The following is a 6782-nucleotide window of genomic DNA, read 5'->3' on the forward strand; positions in this document are numbered from 1 at the left end:
GAAGTATAGAAAGAAGACTCCATAGCTGTAAGTGAGTCAAATCACACAAGGATTATGACACAAACACCACAGCAGATGGTCAGAGTGCCACAACAATGTATTTACCACACAGGGTGCTATTTAGTTTGGAAAATATCTAGAAAAAATACAAAAGCACCCAATGGGATAAAATTCATTGGCAAGTCATTTTGAGAATTAAAAGTACATCTAGCGATCTATTAATTCTCAAGCTTCCTGCATGTCACAATATATTGACTAATTCAATGGAACACAGTCAATGAAAAAATGAACCCAGAATATTTGAACAGTCTTTAGATCATAACAAGTGAAAACAAGATGCTATAATCTGTGTGCTAAATACTTTATATCACATCATCACTTATCACACCAAATAAGAAACCCTGTCTCTACTGGTTGGAGTCTGAAGCTCTTTAGAGGAAACATTAACCTACAATCCTGGTTTCATGAAGCTATACCACTCAAGCTAACAACCAGCATCACTGATCCTTCTACATGGTCCACCTGTCTGTTCATTTAAAAGACTTGTGAAAAGAAACCAGTGTTCTCTTGTCAAGACAATCTGCATACAAGTTTTAATGTCCAACTACTGAAAGAGTTGAATGAGACACCACACCCTAGTTAGAGTGGAGGTTGGGGGAGGAGGGAGGGGTTGCTGTGCCAAGTGAATGACCAGTACAAACTTTAATGAGAAATGTTTTTTACTTCTAAATTACCTGTCAAATCATACACACTTGTTCAGTAAAGGAAATGCAAACTTCCATGAATTGCTACATTTCCGGGTTTGTGAATAAGTTGCACCTGAACAATGTTACCTGCAGAGGACAGTATTTTGAAAACAACATTCCACACATATTTCATACATTAATTTCTTCTGCTGCATGACATAGGATATTGGCACAGTATTATATGAATTCATGCAGTTAGCATATGTAAGAGAAAATAAAGAAAGAAAAAAAAGGAACCCCGGGATTCATGAAGCTCCATGCAAGAATAAGACTATTCTTGCACAGAGCGGTTCATGTCCGTTTAGAACAGCAGCGCACCTTGCATATGCATGAAGGCACGCTGCTGTTTAATCTAAACAGATGCGGACCGTGAATGAGTGCAGGGGAGTGTGTCTGAGTAGTGCACAGACAATAAACACACCCCCTGCACTTAGAAAGTGCCGTATGACACTTTCTAAGCTGAACTGGCATAATATTAGAGCTTTGCTCTAATATTATGCCAGTATTTTAGTGTCCGCAGACACTAAAATGATAAAATGATTATTTCAGTGTCTGTGGACACTGAAATAAAAATGGCAATAAGTAAGCAATGCAGTGGGTGTGTTATAGGTTCTGTGACACACCCCCTGCATTGCTAAAGTGCCATACAGCACTTTTGCAACCTGCTAAAGCAGGAAATGTGCGCAAATGCACACATAACGGGGGATAAATCTCCCAAAAATGAAAAAGCACAATCACAGCCCCACAAACATAGCAAGTTAATGGAGAACAGGTCATGCAGCAGCATGAATCACATAAGGGTAGACGTCTGAAAGCAAATGTATGGCAACATTCCCTCACAGCAGTTCATGTTAACAAAGGCAGAAATGATAGGGGGAATAAAACTACATTAGGGACACGCCTGAAAAATTGCCCCACACCCTTAGAAAGTTGATAGATAACAGGATATGTATTAGCAGGAGTCCCTGAAGGATAGATGCCAGAAAGCCAAATCAGTGACAGTATTTCATGATTGCAGTCCAAAGTAGTTGTCAGAACACCACAATACACACCCATATAACCTAATAATATCATAATAATATATAACTTTTTTCCAGTAGCCTAAGGAATGCTTAAGTGTAGCTAAGTGGGTGTGCACATTATGGCTGTCTGCTCAGCATAACTTAAACATCCCATAGGAGCTAAATTCAAATAGACAAGGAAACTTTCCAAGCTGAGGTAGTGTAGTGGTTAGAGTTGTGACTTTGCATGCAGGTGTTCACGGCTTGAATCCTAAGAAAAACAATTCATTTTCTTATGTAAAAGTATTGTTAAAATTATTTTTATAAACTTAAATTATGTAGCAACCTTTTCTTGTCAACCAGGGTAGTGTAGCAGTTCGAAAAGTGAGATGTCAGTGTAGAAAAGATGTGAAACCCTCATATAAACACAAGTGCCCCATACAGTATAGTCACACAAGAATATAATTTAATGAAAGCACATAGGGGGATTCATGGAAGGTAAACATAAAATTATAATGTGTATATAAATATTATTTTATAATAAAAATGTATAAGTATAATATGCTTAAATGTGCCTTTATCACTCTGTACCCATCAGACCTTGTTCTGCCCAGCAACAAAATAGCCAAGGCTGCCAAGTCTCAAAACCAGCATGTTGCTCTATACAATCACAGCAAAGTATCATTACACCATCTGAACTGTGAAAAAAAATGTAATGCTTTAATAAACATATCATGCACCCTGGTCATTTAACATTAATGAAAAAAAAAAACAACAGCCCAAGCATCAAACCCATGATCCTGAACACTATAATCAGAGAAATGTACCACCACACTATCTGAGCTGTAGGGAATAATGTTGTTTTTTTCAAACATATCATGCAATAGAGGCATACAACATTAGGGAGAAAGCTTTGTGGAACCAGTCATGTTGTATATAGACATACACACACACACACACACACACACACACACACACACACACACACACACACACACACACACACACACACACACACACACACACACACACACACACACACACACACACACACACACACACACACACACACACACACACAGACGCACATATATATATATATATATACATATATATATATATATATATATATATATATATATATATATATATATATATATATATATATATATATATATATAATGTCTGATGAAACATATATATGAAAAAGTAGAGTCATAATAAGGAAGGGAAAACATGCAGTGCAGTTATACCTTAAAACCCTCCCTCTCAACCTGTTAGTGCAAGAAACCTGTACAAAGACTGTAAAAGGGGGGGGGGGCACATATAGGGACATATTTCAAATATTGCTGTTACAAATGAAGACATCTGCTACAGCAACAGGGTGCATTTCAGCAGACAATGAAGGATATGAGGATGGAAACTGAAATGTTATGTCATTATTTACTGACATAAATCCTTGGATCATCACCACGATTTACCAGACAAATGCAAATAAATTGTGGAACTGAACAAAAGTATGGGCAAAACATCCGGACATTCTGTGAAAATCCTGGCAGTGGAGAGGTGTGCTCAGAACCCCTTAGTGCAATGAATCTGGACCAGGCCTGACAAAGTGGGGGGACAAAGGCATGAAAATAGGGACATATCTAAAATACGTCAGTAGATAAGCTGAGAAAGTTGATGTAGTAACACTGTATATCCTAACATATATCGACTGAAATATCACAATTCCAGGACTCAATTGCTTCCCATTAGTTAGTGACCTCAGTCCCCACATTATCCCACTGATGTGTCAGAAATGCACAAGAGGTATGGGGACCAGACCAAAGATATCGGCCAGACACCTGGACATCCTACAAATATGTAGACATAACATAACAGTAGGGAATCTACATTGAGCTACCGAGCAATGTCCAAACTACAATTAGACTGACATAACACTGCCCAAGTCCAGCTCTGATCTGTACACATGCTTTAGCAAATATAACAGGCACTATAGGGATATAACACTACAGGAAAACAGACACTGGTGTGAAAGTGCATACGCCAAAGAAACTGCACCACATTCACAACGATATACCAATAAGCAATCTGAACACTACAGTATAATGACTGTGTGAGCAACAAAATCCCATTTTCCACTCACACATTGCCCCTACATATACTGCCCCAAGTCACAGTATAGTGGGAATTGTGAGGTGTTATGGGACATGTCACCATCTGCATGTACAAGCATATACAGGTGATAGGGAACCAGAAACTGGAGCAGCATGCACAGTCAGACAGACAGGACCCATGACACTCACACGTACCCCCTCCCTACACAGCCCAAATAACATGTACACACTACACTGCTGCACAATCCTGACAGTCTTTTAACAATGGGCATACATACACAGACCTGTCAAATGTACGGTTTCCCACAGAATGTATAGGCGCAGGATTCTTATATATGGCCGCTTCCTTGTTACATCTCTGGTGGTCTATGACATCACTGGGATGGTACAGGAATGAATGCAATAAATCATGATACTACATACCTCTGAATCTCTTAGTGCATGACATCTGGACAAAGCCTGACATAATTGGGGGACCGAGGCCCAAACACAGGGGCATATTGGACATATTGCTGTGATAAATGTAGACAGTTGCTGGTGTTACCGACTTTGTTGTAACATATCTTTTTTGTGGGATATGAAGTCAGTAACTGACTGCATTCCCTAGAGTATCCTACCAATTAGCCAAGGAAAACAACTGTCTGGGGAACAGACTAAACATATGAGCTATGCATCTGGACAGGGTCTAGGCCTCTGGACAGTGTAGAGGTATGACTGCAGTCATGTAACAGAATGGAAATTCCCTGACAGCTGCCAAACATGTCACCCAGCATCTTATGAAGCACAGTAGGACTAACATGACACTACTCCACACCACCTCCGGGAAATTACCCATGTATATTCAAACATTGCATGCACTACAGGATTGGAACTGTAGTGAAAAGCAGAGTGGTGCAAAAATGTCAACTCAAAAACATTTGCAACACAGTCACAGTAACGTACCAGTACCCAAAATGAACTCTAGAGTAGAACGACTGTCTGAACAAACATATCCTGATTACCAGTCACATACTACACCAACATATACTGGCCCAATTTACAGTGTACTGGAAATCCTAAGGTGTTACAGGACATTTCACAGTCAGCCCCTACAAGCTTACAGACATAATAGACTGCCAGCAGCTGTAGCAGCATGCAGAGTCGGGTAGGTAAAGGATGTATGGCACTTGCATTTTCTACTCTCCCTACCCAGCCCAACAAACATCTACACACAACACTGCAACACAATCTTGCCAGTCTGTTCACAATGACCAGACAGAAATAACTGTCATATGTACAGATGTCCACAGATTTACCAGGGTGTGGAACTATAATCCTGGCCACCACTGCAAACTATGGCCAGGAGTCTGCCAGATCAATTGGCATGATAACTGGAGTGCAGTTAGTAATTAATGATATACCATACCTCTGCACCTTGGAGTGCAGGACATCTGGACAATGCATGATGTACTTGTGGGACAGGGGGCTGGAAAGAGGGACATATCACACACAATGGTGTTACAAACTTAAACAGTAGCTGGTGTTACACGTGTTGTTGTAACATAACATCCCTAAAGGATATGATATCTGGAACACCAATGGATGTCAACAGTTGCTGACTACAATCCTCACATTATCCTACCCACCCAACAAAAAAAAAAATGTTTGAGGAGCAGACCAAGCATAACAGGCAAACATCTGGCTAGTCTGTGGACTACATGCCAGTTGAGAGGTATGTTCATAGGTTCATAGGTTCATAGGTAGATACTAGGCTATCTGCCCAAGGGAATTTACAAGCCTAGCCAGAGTGTGTTGGCTTTCACCACCCCATTGATTAATTAACTGATCCTCTGTCAAGCAGAGCCAATAAAGTGATCCCAGGGGTGTATTTTCTGTTATCCATCCACTGGTCAAGGTTTCTCTTGAAGAGTGTTAGTGAGGGGCTCTGCCTGATGTAATTTGGAATTTTGTTCCAAAGCATGGGGAGTCTCTGTGGCGGGAATCTATCCCTTCAGCATGTTCAATTTATTGTTGTGGCGAGGTTTAGCTCACTAGAGCGCGTGGCTTGCAGTGACTTAGATTTCTTTAGGTGGAGAATATCCATCAATTCTGAGTTGGATATGGCTTTGTAAGTCAGGCAAAGATCACCTCTGAGTAAGCGATATGCCACTGAGTACAGACGGAGTTTTTTCAGTCAAGCTGCATAGGACATATTTTTGAGACCAGTAATCCTCTTGGTGAGGTACTTTTGTGGTCTTTCCAGCTGTTGGAAGTGTCTTGTGAGGTACTTCCCAAATGGGGCATTGTACTCTATGATGGGTCTTATGAGTGACGAGTAGAGGGGCACTATATCCTCTTTATTTCTAGATGCGAACCCTTTAGTAATTAGATGGGCCACACAGAAAGATGTCCTAACTACTTTGACAATATGATTGTCAAAGGAGAGATTACTATCTACCTGGGTCCCCAGATCTCTTATTACCTCTTCTGTATTAAGGGGGCTGCCACATATGTGGTAATTCGTGGGTGTTTTTTTTTTCCTAAATGGGATGACTATGCATTTTTTGGCATTTAGCTTGAGGCCATGACTTTGACACCAGGTGTCCATCTCAGTAAGGCCCTTTTGGAGGATGTCCGTGTCAGCCGGAGAGTCAATTATGGCTCCCAGTTTGCAGTCATTGGTGAACTTGGTTAGCCTGTACTTCTGAGAAGAATATGCTGAACAGTAAGGGTCCCAGGACCAAGCCTTGTGGGACACCACTTGTGACTGGTTTAGAGTCGGACCTGGAGCCCGCTATTCTTACCTTGTGAGTTCTGTCTGTAAGCCAGCTGGCAACCCATCTCGTGATGTAGGGGTTTATGTTCAGGCTGGTGAGTTTTTCTGTAATACCCAAGTGGGGAATGGTGTCAAAAGCCTTGGCGAGGTCAAGGTAGGC

This window comes from Protopterus annectens, chromosome 3.part0 (genome assembly GCF_019279795.1).
Source record: "Protopterus annectens isolate FY-2018-M chromosome 3.part0, PAN1.0, whole genome shotgun sequence".
Classification (NCBI taxonomy): Eukaryota; Metazoa; Chordata; order Ceratodontiformes; family Protopteridae; genus Protopterus; species Protopterus annectens.